Genomic DNA, 12,564 nt, shown 5'->3' with positions numbered 1-12,564 from the left:
GGACTAGAATTAGAAACTCTGCCTGTGGTCATGACAGTACCCCTCCCCAAGGACTCTCCTCCCGGTTTATGGGGATGATTTTGGTGAAATTTCTTTAACAATCTAGAGGCATTTATTTGTTCTTTAGTTTCCCAAGATCTATCTAATGGACCGTAACCTTTCCAGTCAACCAGATAAAAAACCTTGTTCCTGACAACCTTGGAGTCTAAAATGTCCTTTACTTCGAATTCAGATTGATTGTCTTCAGGTTCAACTGGAGTTGGAGCTGGTTGTAAAAGAGTATCTGGGTTCACTGGTTTTAGTAAGGACACATGAAAAACTGTGTGAATTCGCATTTTCCGAGGAAGGGTCAATTTCATCGCAACTGGGTTGATTATGGCTTCTGTGGAAAACGGACCCAAAAACCTGGGAAGAAACTTCTTTGAACCCTTCAAAATCAGATTTCTGGAGGATAAGCAAACAGAGTCTCCCACTTGAAACGTAGGAGCAACACTTCGATGGCGATCAGCGAACTTCTTTTGGTTTTCCTTGGCGGCAGATAAGCTAGCTTGAGCATTAGTGTGAGCCGTGGAGATGAATTCATGGAGAGTCTTCGCAGCAGGCATCTCTAAAGGTTCTGGAGGATCAAAAGCAGACGTTCGAGGATGTCAACCATGTAATGTGTAGAATGGAGTAAGCCCAGTGGAGGAATGAGTCGAATTGTTGTAAGCATATTCTGCCACCCACAAAATATCCAAACAAGAACCTTCTGTTTGGTGAAGCATGCAACGTAAATACTGTTCTAAGGTCTGATTAGTGCGCTCGGTTGGACCATCGGTCTGGGGATGATGACTTGTGGATAGTCGGACATCAATCTTGGCCAAAGCACAGCATTTCCTCCAAAATTTAGAGACAAATTGACTGCCTCTGTCTGAGATGACAATGGAGGGAAAACCATGCAATTTAACAATGTTCTCCATAAAGATCTTGGCTAATCCAGAAGCAGTTGAAAGTCCTTTTACTGCTATAAAATGCGCCATTTTGGAGAATAAATCAACCACCACTAAAATGGTGTCAAAGCCTTTACATGAAGGAAGGTCGGTAATGAAATCCATAGACAAGGTATGCCATGGACTCAGCGGCACATCCAAGGGTTGAAGAAGACCGGACGGTCTTTTCTTAGTATTCTTATTTTGCGCACAGTTCCCACATGTCTGAATGAAATGAATTACATCCTTGCACCACATAGGCCACCAGTGGTGTCTCTTGATCCTTTCCAAGGTCTTGGTAACTATTGGGTGGCCCTCGATCAAAGAGCCATGGTAGTTTGAAATTATTTGCCTTCTTAAATCTTCAGTAGGAAGATATAAGCGATTTTGATAATGAGGTATATCCTCCTGCAGGGTGAACTGGTTGCCTCGATTTGTCCATGTCTGCAACTCCTCAGGAATTAGCTTCCTCTTGACTTCCTTCAGTAGCTCTTCATAGAAAGGATCCGAAATGTTTAATAATCCTAAAATCTTTTCTCCTGTAATGATTTTAGTTGGAACCTGAGGAACAAAGGCCTCCATTACCAATTCAAGACAAAGCGTCCGCCTTTCCATTACGGACCCCTGGACGAAAGGTAATGACAAAGTCGTACTCAGCAAAGAATAGAGCCCATCGCAGCTGTCTAGCTGATTGTGCCTTGACTGAGCGGAGATATTGCAGGTTTCTATGGTCTGTAAGAATGGTGACCGTGTGTTGAGCACCTATCAAATAATCTCTCCATTCTTTTAATGCACACTTGATAGCCAACAATTCCTTGTCTGTAATCGTATAATTTTGTTCTGCAGATGACATTTTTTTCGACCAAACCGCCACTGGGTGTAAAACATGAGTCTGTGGATTGCGTTGCGATAAGACAGCACCCATAGCAACACTGGAGGCATCAGTCTCCACAATGAAAGGCAAATCGGGTTGAGGATGTCGCAATACGGGAGCCTCTAAACCTGGACTTGAGAGTCTGAAACTCGACATCGGCCTCCTGTGACCATTCAAATTTCTTGTTCTTCTTAAGCAATGACGTGATGGGATGAACCAACTGCGAAACATTTTCCACAAAACGTCTATAGAAATTAGCAAAGCCTAAAAAGCTTTGGACTCCCTTCACGGAAGTTGGGGCCGGCCATGAAAGAATTGCATCCACTTTTCGAATATCCATCTTGACTCCTTGAGAGGACAGCACAAATCCCAGAAACTCAACTTCGGAAACATGAAATGAACATTTTTCCATTTTCACAAAAAGGGGGTTTTCTCGCAATTTCTTCAAAACAGCTAGGACGTGATTCACATGTTCCGAGGGGGTTGCTGAAAAAATCAAAATATCGTCAATGTAGATTACTGCGCAGATATCAAGTAGATCTCTCAAAACATCATTCATAAAACATTGAAAGGCTGCTGGCGCATTGCATAGCCCGAATGGCATGACTTGGTATTCAAAGAGGCCATATTTTGTGCGAAGGCATTATTCCACTCGTCGCCTTCTTTAACTCGGATTAGGTGATACGCCCCTCTGAGATCCAGTTTGGTGAATATCCGAGCTCCCTTGATTTGATCCAGTAAATTGGAAATGAGAGGAATGGGATATCGATTCTTGACAGTGATCCGATTGAGTGCGCAGTAATCAATGCACATTCTGAGATCTCCTTCCTTTATGGTTACGAAAAAGAGAGGAGAAGAAGCAGGAGACTTGAAGGGTCGAATGAAACCGTTGGCTAGGTATTGGTCTAAATATTTCTTCAGACGAGAATCTTCCTTTTCCGTCAATGAATAAATTCGACTACATGGAATTTCACATCCTGGAAGAAGGTCAATTTGGCAATCATAGGGTCGATGTGGAGGGAGTACCTCGGCCATTTTCTTCAAAGACGTCTCGAAATTCTGAATACTCTGAAGGTAATGAACCAATTAATCCAAGTGTTGAAACAGGAACCTTCTTCGTGAAACAGGGATTTTCCTGGTGGTTGAATTTACAACAAAAGTCTCTACAATATGCAGCAAAGGTCAGGCATCGAGTTCGCCAATCTATTGTTGGGTTATGTTTCTCTAACCAGGGCATGCCAAGTATAATTTGTAGTTGGGGAGCACTGATAAGGTCAAACATGATTCTCTCTCCATGCTTCTCCTGACAAAGCATGGTAAGGTTAGCCGTGCCTTGAGTGACAGGACCAGAAGCTAAAAGAGTACCATGAACTGCTGATACATTTTCAGCTTCGTGCTTGTAAACACGAGGAAAACCCATCCGAGTTGCCAAATTTATATCCATATAATTACCAACTGCTCCACAATCGATGTAAGCTTGTAAAGCATGCATTCTGGTGGGCTGTTCTGGACTGAATAAGGTGATGGGAAAAACAAAGTGTGAGGTCACCAAACCTTTTTCCATGCTCGACAAGCTGACCTCTACACTTGTCGGGCGCTGGAGTTTTCCGAATTCTGGTCCTGATAATATGAATGCCACCTTGGCATGATCAGAGGGGAATACCCCAGGGCAATAGAGAAAATGGAGCCGGCATTGGTTAAGGAAAACTGCAAACTTCTTAGGATCCCCAAAAAGGTGCTCAGGAGGAGCTAATGGGATATTGCCAGGAAAAATAACTTGGACTGGTGTAGGAGGCGTTACTGGAACTGGGGCAGAAGTACTGGCTGTAGGTAAAGGGATTTGACCGGCTTGGGCTTGCAAAAGCTGGCACGCTAATTCATCAGTGCGATCCCGGTTAACTATTAATTCTCTCTGCAATGCACTAGTCTCTGAACTGGCCGCATGGACCTCAGCTCTTAACTGCCCCAATAACTGGGCAAACTGGTCTACTTCAGGAGTCTCCATAATGCCCAGGCAGAGTAATTTTCAAAAAATGGGGCTTCGCGTTCTGTAATGCTTACCAGGACTCTGCAGGGACCCTCTGGAGCTCCGACTGATTTCTACCTTCCCTTTAGGACAGTAGACTGAACTTCTGTGGAAAAAATAACAAATTTCACTCCTTAGTTAACTTCCTAGTATAGGAAAACCTATATAGATATTCCAACACCACTGTAGCTCACCTTAGTTCTTAATTTGATGAGCTATCCATCCTGTTCTTACAAGGGCGCATGTCCTGAAGATGGCAGCCCAGGAGGAGGGACTATTATACTAAGGGGTTAAGTTCCTTTTTAATAGAGTAGAACAAAGAAACTGTGGAGGTTTGTAAATAAAAGAGAGTGACAACCTAAACTAACCATGAAGGACAAATGTGGCTGTGAAGAGTCAATAAGCTCATAGAAAAAACAATCTGCCCTATGGTATAAACCTGCAGGCAGTTAAGAAGCGCCAAAAGGGGAAAACCTGTATGCCAAAACTGTGTAGTGAGTGGACTGAAAAGCTGACTGAAAATAAGGGTAAGCCTCTGTACTAATTAATGGACACAGAGTTCTTTTGAGTGTAATATAATGACACACAACTAAGAGGAAATTGCGCAGTGTAAAACCTCTTCATTAAATGCGTGACAAATCAGTAAATACTGAGATAAGGTGTAAAAAGTCACACAGGAAAAACAACTCGGCAAACAAGTGTAGAAATTCCCTTTTTTACGAGTGAGCAAACAGAAGTGCGTGTGTGTCACAAAAGAATATGACTAAACAAACACGCGGTCCACTTGCAATGAATTTCCTTAACAAGCAATCAATCCTTCATAAAAAGAGTAATACAAAGCAATTGAGCGAGGACAATGCATCTATTAATCCTTCAAAACCGAAATAGTACTTGCGTGTGAACAACGCGTTCTCTTAATGAGGAGAGGCATCAGCGCTGACAGGATACAAAACTTAATGAGTGCATAACTCGAACTGAAGTGATCGAAGGCAGCAGGAAAGGAGAACTATATAAATATACTGCAAATACTAAACGGAACGGAAAGCTAAATATCTGTGGAAAAGGGAAACAGCTGTGTGCTGAGGGCTGAAGAATTTGCGGCGAGCGTTACATCTGACAACAGACGAACGACGTGAAGCGTGAGCTCCAAATGGGCGGGGCTTATATAGACTGCAATAGTAGAACGACTAGACCCACTGGCTTCATAATCTGAGGAGGCACAAACTAGCGGCCATTTAGGAACCCAAACCTATAATTTAAATGGGGAATTTAATTAACAACAACAACACAGCTAGCACAAAACCTGAATTCCCTTAAGAGCCTTCCTGGAGCTGTACTTTCCTAGGACTAGAATTAGAAACTCTGCCTATGGTCATGACAGGAGTGTCTTTATCTAGTTGAGCCTGGAGTTCTTCTTTGTGTTGCTGTTCATTGTGCAGCATTGTTATGTACTTTGTAAAGTTTACATCGGTTATATTGCTTTCATTGGCTTTGAAAGCGTCTTCATAAGAGTCATAGATACCTAGTATCTCTTCTTCTTTTCTCCATGGTTTAAATGGTTGTAGCAGGGACATGTGATATAGTTCTTTATGTTGAGGAGATTTAATGACAATTTTAAATGATTAATTTAATTTCTTTTGGTAAGTTTCACTAAGATGCCTTCACAATTTGTCACTTTGTATCTACCTTTGTTTTCCTTGGGTTTTATATTATTTTTGTATGTAAGGTTTTGGGCTATGTGGTATAGACACATGGTTTCCAAAGTGGTACTTCTGTTTGGGTAGTACGTGTCTAGTAAATTATTTTTCAAAATGTCTTGGCAGTTGGGATAATTTTTGGCTATTGTTTCTATGTCGTCGTATGATTTGAGAACTCTTTTTCTAGATTTAGCAGGACCAAGACTTAGCCATACTATATTTTCAGATTTTCCATACAAAGCAGTAACGGTTAAATGATCTGCAGCTTCATAGCAGCCACATTCTCTATGTGAGAGCATTTTTATGCCTAAGCTGTTCAATTTCTGCAACAGTGTTTTGTCTGATGATAGGTCATTCCAGAGGTCTTGCAGCTCTGTTTTTTCTGCTTTGGTTAAGTAGGCAGGAACATATTGTGCTACTGCAGTGGAATTGTCTGCGATGTACTGCACATCTATGTTTGCAATCCATAAGAGGGCAATGATTGCATTGTAATTATTGATATATTTTGCTTCTTCTGTTCTTTTTATGTAATATGTGTTCTTAGGCGATTTACCTTTAACACTATGTCTAACTGAGGACATGAAGTTGTTCACTTCACTTGTTTCTGTAACTGGTCTAGGGAAACCAAAGCAGCATTTGGTGTAGTATTTCCCTTTGTTTTTGTATTTGTGACGACAATATTTCCCACATTTGTGTCTTTGAAATTGTACAATGTGTGCATGAAGATCACTATTTGTTGCTTCTGATGGAATTTCACAAGTGACATATTTTTCGATAAAATGTAAAACAGTGGCATCACTGTCTTGACCAAATTCAGGAGCATCTTTAATCTATAAAAGTATGTGGATGTGTGGTGCCCCTCTGGCTTGGTATTCTTTTCTCCAAAAGAAATGTTGTATTTCACTGAGGGGAGGAACAGTTTTATTACAAATAAAGTGTAGCATAGCAATGAAGCGATGATGGAAATATCTTGAAACATTAACAGGATCTAGAGAGCAAAGTTCTCCAGGTGTTAGTATATCTATGTTTGTTTTGTTTTTGTTTGCTCTGCGTAGGAAATCATATAAATCTTCCCATGCATATTCTGCGCAACTTAATGTAACAAACCAAGTGGGCGGGCCAAAGTTTCTTATCATACAACGTACATCTCCGTGACGTCTGAACCAGTACTCTTTAGTACCACGCATGTTTGCTAACAGATTTGTTATACTTGATTGTAGAACCACATCTTTTTCTTGTACTTTTTGTAGTAATTGCGTAGCTGACATATTTTAAAATTGGGTACCTGATTTTAATGTGTGTGCAACTCCGTAGCATAGAGTTGCTAGTTCACTTTCAAAAAGTAGGTGGAATATGTATTCCACATTTTGTCTAAATCTGGGATCTTCAGAATACATTCGTAATGAGCGGTATTCTGATGCTGTTATCGGAATGGGTCTATCATTGTACCTTCCTCCTTTTCCAGTAGGAAAGAGTAGACGAAAAGCATGTGCTTCTATACTTTTTTCCCATATGCTGATTGGTGATCTTTTGGTTTGTCGCATTTGGTACGTGTCTAGTGCATCATCTATGGACTCACTAGAGTGTAATGGATGAATTGTATAATCTAAAATATTGGATACTGTGGCAGGATCTAGAAGTTCAAATTGACCCCTTTCTGGTGACTCTTGAATTATTTTAGTTGTTTCCTTCAAGTTTTCTTCAATATTCATTTCTTTGTAGTATTCATTACTGTCTTTTAGATATTGCAAAGCTTCTCTAACATTATGTAAGTCTACGAGTTGTTGTCAAATGTTTTTGTCTTTTGTAGGTACACCATTTACTAAGACAATTAAAGATTGCTCTATTGGACGTTGTAGTCCCAGAGTGTTTACATTTTCTTTCAGATCTAATGGTAAATAAACAACTTTGCCACGAATGCCTTTCACTAATTCAGAGGGAGGTAATGTTGCTGTTTTTGGTTGAAGGCGTATTATTGCTTGAAATGGGTGCACTGTTTGAATTATAATGCTCTCATTATAAATTGAGTTGTTGCAGGGGTTTTGGTAGTGGGAATAATTCCAAGTTATTTTGTATGTTATGTCTACAGTTTTTGTGTTACTTTTATAAAAAGTTCTGTGGCAACACACACACACATGGTTTGGTATTTCAGCGGATTTACTTTTAAATTGTAGTATTTCTTTTTTATAAGTGTGTAGTAGAAGGTTGCCATCTGTACAATTGTTGCTAGTTTGTTGTAAAGGTATTGCATTTTGTAAGTACCTTTCATTTCCAAAATATTTTCTCTGGATATGCTCTATTTCTTCAAGTAGATCTTTAGCTGTACCATGTAGAAGATTGTTATTTAAATTGGCTAGTGATAAAGCAGGACTTTTAGAATAGTACAGTTTATAGACTAGATTTCTTGTAGTTGAATGATGTGTTGATATCATTTTGATATGATGGAAGGTGCTTTTGCAAATAAGTCCTGAAATGCAGGCTAATGAATGTCCTTGTAGTCCTGTGTGTTTGCGCACTGGACAGATATCTATATTTTGTAGTAGTTTCATTTTGATTTTGTCTTTGCCTTTCACATACTGATTGAGGAACTGGCGTAAACATTTGAAAGATTTTTTGGCAATGTTACACATTGATGTGCACGGCCATTTGTATACTGGACGGTCTGGTTCAGTTGAATGGAGAGGTGATACTGAATCTTCTGAGGACATTTTTGTTACCAGTTTTTCTTGTTCCATAAGGTTATTATTAAGCTTTGCATAGCCTCCTTTTCCACTGCTATGTATGGTAATTATGTTTGTTTTCTTTTGTTTGTATGATTCTTCATTGAAATATGGTTCTGTGCTGGTGGTGTAACTCCATTCACCTCCACAGCTATTTAAGAAGTTATTTTTGTTGACATTCCATTTATTTAGAAGTCTTTTTTTGTAATTTAGTAGTTCGTTTTGTTAGTGGTTTCATTCTGTTTAACACTAAAATAAATAATTTCCCTTTGAGAAGGATTGCACTGTCTATCAAAGCCTCTAAAATTAATTTTCTACGATAGGTTTTAAAGGTTGTGCTTGATTTCTCTCCTGTTTTTATAAGATTTTGAAGGACTCTGTGGCGGAACATTTTTTCTAATATACTTTCTTTGGTATGGCTACTTGCATCATGATTTATAGGAGCAGTGTTAGCAGCGGTGGTAGCTGAATTGCTGTAAATTACTTTTTCTTTTGTTTTACATTTTGAAAGAGGAGGGAACGTTTTTGTACTGGAATCTTATTTTATTTCGCTTAATGAGTCTATTAGATCTTTTGTTTTAACTTTTTGTACACATTCTGCTAGAGGTGGATGCTTTTTTTGGACACTTTTATTTTCATTTGCTCTACTTCTGCGTTGCTTTCTACGAACTTGGTTCTTGGTAGGCATTATTTGGGGTCTGTTAAAAATAGAAAGGTTTGGGTTGGGCTGTTGTGCAATGTATGTGTGCTGTGTGCATGAGTGTGTGAGTATGATGGGAAAGATGTATGCGGTGGTGTGTGATTGTGCATTGTGCAACTACAACTAGTTGGGAAGTCTATTCTTGTACTTGTGTGTTACTATACTTGGGTTCACATGACAGTTCAAAGTAAGCTAGTGGTGAGCAGAAGTACTAATACTAAATCTAATGGAATAGAATTAAAACAGTTATTCTTCTGTAATATTATCATTGTAGGGGTTGAGTTATGTTATTTGGGTATCGAAAAATGGGGATTTGTGTGCTATTCTGCCTGTTTATCCCTGTTTAACAAATTGGGATTTGTGGTCAGAATGGTGTACAAATCTCTGTTTTTTGGCACACAAATTCAATGAATGAACTGCACAGTGAGTTTGAGTAACGGTAAGAATATTATGGTAGTATTGTACTTACTTTTTTTGTTTGTTATGAGCAGGTTTCTTCTAAGTTGTTGTTTGTACTTCAGATGTTGCTGCTTTTCAGGAGAGTGGTCTTCACTGCAATTGTAAAAGAAAGAAGTTAGTAATTTTGTGGGTTTATAGCATTGACGTTAATGTAGACGTTTATTTGTATTTTTTTGTAGTAGTATTCTTGTTTGATAAGAGAACATAGTGTGTGAATGCAGTTTCCTTTGACTATGTGCAGGCTTTATATTTTACTTACAATATGTTACTTCAATATTATTTGCAAATTAGTAGAATACTGTATGAAACTCACTTGGTTATTTAAGGCGGTGTTATTGGATGTTAGGAGATAGAAAAAATAATGATATACTTATTTTGCAATTTTTATATGGTAAATGGTAGAAATTGTATAGAGAAGCATGGAATGTATGCATTTCTGAAGATATGGGTAATAAAACAGAAGAATTTGATTTAAAAGCAGTGGTGTTATTTCAGCTGGGAGCTTTTCAATGATACTCTCTATCTGTGTGAGTGTATGAAGATAGATAATCTTATCCTGACTGTGTGTAATTTTATAACACACTGCTAGGTGTTTTTCTATAATTATACTGTTATTTCTCCAATCGTTTAATATTATAATTGTTTAGATGGCTGTGTGTGTAAACAAAGAAAATAAATAGCAGACAGGTTTGGAAGTGAGAGATGATTATAGCAGATGGGAAAAGTGACAGTAAGTTTTTTTATAGGTGATGCAGGTTAAGTGGAAGTTACTCTGTTTATATTCATTCATTGGAGTTGTTAATGTACTGTGCAGAAAATATGCATGCCTGTAGGTTGTATTCTTGCATGTGGATATGCTTGTAGCTGCAAGTCGAAATCTTGGAGACTTGTACAGTAGTTTTTTGTAGTAGCTGCTTTCCAATGATATGTGACTTGTACTCAGAGTGATCAACAGTACATTTGAAGTGCTGAACTCTGATGATGGAGTTAGATATAGAAGTATTGGATGTGATTGGTGGATGGTTGTGTGACCGCTTAGCTGTATCCAATGAGGGAATGGCACAAAGAGTGAAGTGGAAAGGGTAGAAGGGCTGTCCAATGTGTCTGTCAAGCATCTGCAAAAAAAAACAAAAAAGCCAACCTCAAAGGGGAAATGGGGCACACTATTTAAATTTAAATACACCACGCTCAGATTTTTCGATATGTCTGCGGACATGGCGATAGTCAGCGGACATTGCATATTACATACAAGTATTTTGGGGTGGAAAGGCATGCAAATGAGAATGAGAAAAGCAAGGGATTGGTCAGTAAAGTTTACTGGGTGTGTTGTGGAAGGAGAGAGTTTGTCAGAAAGTCTTTTTTCTCAGAGAAGAACAGATAGCTATGGCTGTGTGTTTCAGAAAACAGATTATATGAATTTTGGGAGACTCATTGGATACATTGGTTGGAGGTGCATGCAGAACGCTGTGGAGTAGCTTCAGATCTTGGATTCCCTCATGTGGAAGTGCACTGGCATGGAGTGCGTGGAATGAAGTGGTTGGACTTGGACCTCTATTTGCTGGTTTGGAGACAGATCATCATCCAGACATAATTATAATTCATTGTGGAGGTTTAGGATATGTCTCTGGAATTTCTTTGCAATTTGCAATGAAAGAAGGACTTGGGAAGGTGATGGTTATGTTTCCAAATGCCCAAGTAATTTTTTCTCGTATTGCGCAGAGACAAATGTGGTTGCGTTCTTCTTCATTTGGTCCACAAATGGAGAAAGTGAGGCACAATGTAAATAAGGCTGTTTGTGCCTTTCGAAGAGATGTTGGCATGTCCTCTTTTCACAATGAAAATATTATGTTTCGTAGCACATACATTTTTTGCAGAGATGGAGTTCATCTTACCTATGCTGGCAATCAGATTTTTCTGAGAAATGTGCAAAATGCATTACAACCTTTTTTGGAAATACAGCCATCCATTTTGCAGTAGGTGTTGACCATTTCAAATTTTTCAACACAAACACCACCAAACGGCTCTTTTCAGAGCCACCGCTTCCTCCCAGAGAAAAGTACAATGGTTATGATAGGGCAGCACCCCAACATTTTAGATGTCTGCAAACTGTCTGCGGACTTCTAAAAAATGTACAGGGACTGCACTATTTATTTGTCATTTCTATTTTTGGACTGTGAAAGGTGGCTCTGAAAAGAGCCTTAATTTATTTTAGATTTTTGTTGTTTTATTTTTTTGTGTTTTTTTACACAAGACACACTAGGAGAGGAGGGGTAAGGAGGGTAAGGAAGGGACGCCAACCACAGGGATATGAAAGGGCAGGTGGAGAGAGAAAGATGTAGGGTGGGCCGTATTTAGGTAGTGGGCAGACCTTCTCATACTCCTTGACTGTAGTCTCGAAAGCACTCCAAAGACTCTCCCCCTGCAGAGTACTGCATCGCAGTAAATACACAATATTGTGACCCTCGAAAGGTATTGTTCAATAGCATCGTGAATGGCCTGTGAGGCAGCTGGATGGATGCATTGTCCCACAGGAGTGTCACTTGTGGTGACACGAGCGGAAACAGAGAATGTGTTAGAGGAACTCAACCTACTACGTTGATCACAAGGTACAACCTTGCGAACGGCCCCACCGTAGAACCTTAGGTGTTGCTTCATCAATGTAGTACCAAATCTGTACGAACCATGCCTTCCACGACTCAGCACCATGTGGCACTGATTGCAGGTGACCTTGTTCGCACGCACTTTTGGCTCTCCACCCTGAATGGTAAACAACTGCCACACCCAAGACTCACAGCAGGTGCAGGTAGTAGGGACGTCCACTACCTCATCCTCTTCATCCTCTTCATCCTCCTCTACACCCTCACACCTGTTCCCCTCATCAGGCCCTTGGGGATGTGGTGGTGGGGGTGGTGCTGAGGCAGATGTAGCACCAGCTGGAACAACAGCAGCCATGGATACCAGCAAGTTTCAGCAAAGGCAGCACAGCAAAAGCAGGTAATCTTCAATAGTAGGAAGACAGAATAAAGATCAGCTCTGGGGTCTGGCCTTTTATAGGGGTGCTGGTGTGCACTCCGCAGACAGCCACAATGTCCGCGGACAGATAGAACACCCCAAAAAGGC

Source organism: Ambystoma mexicanum, chromosome 8 (assembly GCF_040938575.1).
Source record: "Ambystoma mexicanum isolate Mex_15411 chromosome 8, UKY_AmexF1_1, whole genome shotgun sequence".
NCBI lineage: Eukaryota > Metazoa > Chordata > Amphibia > Caudata > Ambystomatidae > Ambystoma > Ambystoma mexicanum.
This window is presented reverse-complemented; position numbering follows the sequence as displayed.